General features: G+C 38.8%; 1 long non-coding RNA gene across 1 annotated transcript; it reads left to right on the top strand.

The window, feature by feature from the left end:
- Positions 1-302: 302 nt before the first annotated feature.
- LOC115686430 (uncharacterized) lies at positions 303-1,063 on the top strand. Its single transcript, XR_004006350.2, has 2 exons — positions 303-532; positions 665-1,063. It is a non-coding gene; the product is annotated as an uncharacterized LOC115686430 (long non-coding RNA).
- The last annotated feature ends 2,310 nt before the right edge of the window (positions 1,064-3,373 follow it).

A 3,373-nucleotide genomic window follows, 5' to 3' on the forward strand; every position in this document is an offset into this window, starting at 1 on the left:
TATATGAGCTTAGTTGGCTCCACTTAGAAAGTGACACATATCCTCTGACATGGACATGGATAGAAAACAAAAAATTAAAATCCGAAGCTTTCTCCTTCTTTTCTTTAGCCAGCCAGTAGACTGCAGAGTAGGTGAAAAAGGACAGAATAATAAATGTTAACCCGCTTAAATCTCCCTCTCTTCTTTTCAATTTTCAAGAGCTTCTACCTTCTATACCTTCTCTCTCCTTTTATGTTTCTAAAACTCTCTTCCTTCTTTTCTTTTCTTTTCAAGAGCTTCTTCACCATCTCTCTGCTCTTTTGCGTTTTCATTTTACTTTTGAAAGATGCAGAGGTGCTCTTTCACGTTTCTGATCACTCAGTACTTCGAGTGCTCCAAACAAGCTGGCTTGGTCCGCTCTCACTACTCTTCTTCTTCTTCCGGTGAGTGTGGTCGTCCGCAGCCACATGTCATTTCTGGTTTGTCTGAAGAGAGACATCAACATTGTCATCGTCATCCTAGTGCTGCTCCTCTTGGTGTTCCTCCTCGAAAAGTTGGGTTGCCTTCGGTTTTGTTGTAATATTCAAGCATAGGTCATGTTACGAAGAGATCGGTAACCTTGCCTGTGTTGATTTTCTTTTTGCTAATGTAAAAATTGTTATAACGGGATCTGTATCTCCAGCAGGTAAGAGTGAGGGAAAAGCGACTTGCGCATGTCAAGGAGCCAAGAAAGCAATCTAGAACGTGCGATGGTGACGTCGCAGAACCGTCAAAGTAATAGCGCTACGAGTAACTGGCTTGCAACAACATCAACAAGATTGTCAATAAGAAACAGAAAGATCGACTCATTTTTTTTCTCTGTTCTCACACTCTATCTTCCACTCTCTCTCTTCTTGGCTTCTTGTACTGGGTTGTGTGGTATGGAAATGAGTTTCCATCATTTGACTCCTGTTATCTGTCTCTTTGTCACCAAGTTCTGTGTTTTTTTATTCTTTTGGGTCTAAAGTTTCTTTTATGTTGTGTTCGGTGCAACAACTAAGGAGAATAATCACAAAAGGAGTGGACAGATTTTGGCGTTTGGGAACTATTATTACACAAATGAGCTTTCGATCACTCAGTTCTTCGAGTGTTTTCATTTTGCATGGTAAACGACATTTACTTACTTGATTATCAATCGCACTTGACATACTAAAAAGGATTGATATGAGGAGGCACTTTACTTGGTGACTATGGTTAGACTATCAATTTGATCATGCGAGTTTACCCTTAATTATTGGCTATAAAAAATAGAAGACTTTATGTTCTTTAATGTACTACTTCTTTCGTTTCTTTACCTGGGGGATTGATTTTGCAAAAGAATGATCGCAGAAGCATTAACAATGGTAGATGTGTAATGATCTCAAGAACAAAAGGAGCCTAATTTCGTCGCAAATGTAATAGATACCACAAGTTTTGTTTTTCCCGGGAAAGCACTGGATCGGTTGTTTTTACAACATCGGAATTCTTCTAGCTGTAGTGAATCTATTCCCATGACATGATAGCTTATGATCGCTGGTCGCTAGTTTACTTTTCGCTCAATGGCCTTCACGAAAGGTCATTAGCAGCTTGGAATGCGTTGGCATTTTTGGGATGCATCAAACATGAGAATTGACATCTTTGATATCGTGATGTTCGACATCTTACTCAGTGTCGCGTGCATTGTGTCAACATCCAAAACTGCTATGAGAAATTATTGTTTTCTTTGGATGCAATAGTTTCGTGACTGGATGTATGAATGGACAGTGCGGTGCAAATAAGGGCTTGTAACCAAAGTGAAGCTCATGAGTTGCTGAATAAGTTGGAAAAGAAGTGTTGGAAGCGAGTGTCGGGAGAATCGACTAACCTGTTCGATGCACTATGAACAAAATTTCTAGGATCGTACGTTGAATCACCAGCAAACGATGAACGAATTTACTTCACGTTGGTTCGAATACAATCACAGGGAAAGTATTCTTGTTCCACAGCGTTAATGCCGATTGTCTTCTCAAAGTAAATACGGAATCCTTATACGTCGAGAGAGAGAGAGAGTTCTAATTATCTCTTGTATATTGTTTTCATCTTCTGAGGAAGTTATCTTAACTTCCCTTAAGAAATTTTCCTCGCACCTCTTCAAAAGGTGTCTCTCAGACACACTTCTTATTAGAGCAAATGGTGTCCCTTGGACACACACATCATGGGCGGACCGACGAAATATAACATCTCCCACTCTCTTATGATGGGCTTGATGATGCTCTATTAAGAACATAAGGCATTCAACATTCATCTACCTTAGAAACAATTCATACTGGCAAGAAAGCCATACGACCAGTGAGTACACATGCACTTGGGAGCTCTAATTATGCACCTGTTAGGGACAACATAATGGCTACAACCCCAAAAATAAATAAACAATTGATGTCTCACAGTGCCCCAGACATATTTTGTTACATCAGTCCAAGTATACCTATCCCTTAAAGGCTATACTTGACTTTTCTCAAGAGCACCATGTATTTACAATTATTTTCGAAAGTCATTGAAGGCGAAATAATTGGTTGACTAGTAAACATATGTGATAGATGTAAAACAACAATAGTCTTCCTTCGAACTCATGTCTCTCTCCATTTCGGAACAACTGCTTTCCTAGACACATTCCATAAAGCCATATCTATTCATGACCGCCGGTAACATGCTAACGTAGCAACATTGATCGTCTATTTTGAGAACATAGTCAGAAGTAATATAGGGCACAAAGTAAGGTAAATTATAAATTACCTTAAGGACTCACACGATGAATAAATATGGATTATTGTACTCATCTCCCTTATTGATCAAATAAAGCACATGTAGTATGAATTACATGCTATAATGGATTTCTCTTTCTATAAGAGCGTATGTCATTTATTAATCATATCCACTATATGAATCTTAGCCTAAACATAGTCACATGCTTCTCACGTACTCATGTTTAGCCCGAGTGCTATATCAGCTCGCTTTCCACAGCGCCCAATTTAGTACTCGCATCCGGCTACCTTCAGGCATACATGATTGTGGGACTATCATGTTCGGTCTTATCACATACGAATAACAGACCTCATCTTGATTCAAATCAAGGCGACATTAAATCGTTTTATGTACTAAACTGCTCTTCCAGCATTTATAGTACATATCGTCTTATCTCAACCCGCTTACTATAGCGTTTGAGGTGATTGCTCGTGTGAGTGAGCCAATCATTGCCTGGCGACATACCTTTCAACAATATATGTGTATTTGTGCCAGTCTCATAACATTGTACTAATTGATAAAACATCAATTCATTAACAAACAAGTACAATACATGTACACACATAATCCAGTGATCCTCAACAATATTACATAT

The sequence above is a fragment of the Syzygium oleosum genome, unplaced genomic scaffold, assembly GCF_021117445.2.
Source record: "Syzygium oleosum isolate NSW1041296 unplaced genomic scaffold, Sole_v2.1 Sole_v2.54, whole genome shotgun sequence".
NCBI lineage: Eukaryota > Viridiplantae > Streptophyta > Magnoliopsida > Myrtales > Myrtaceae > Syzygium > Syzygium oleosum.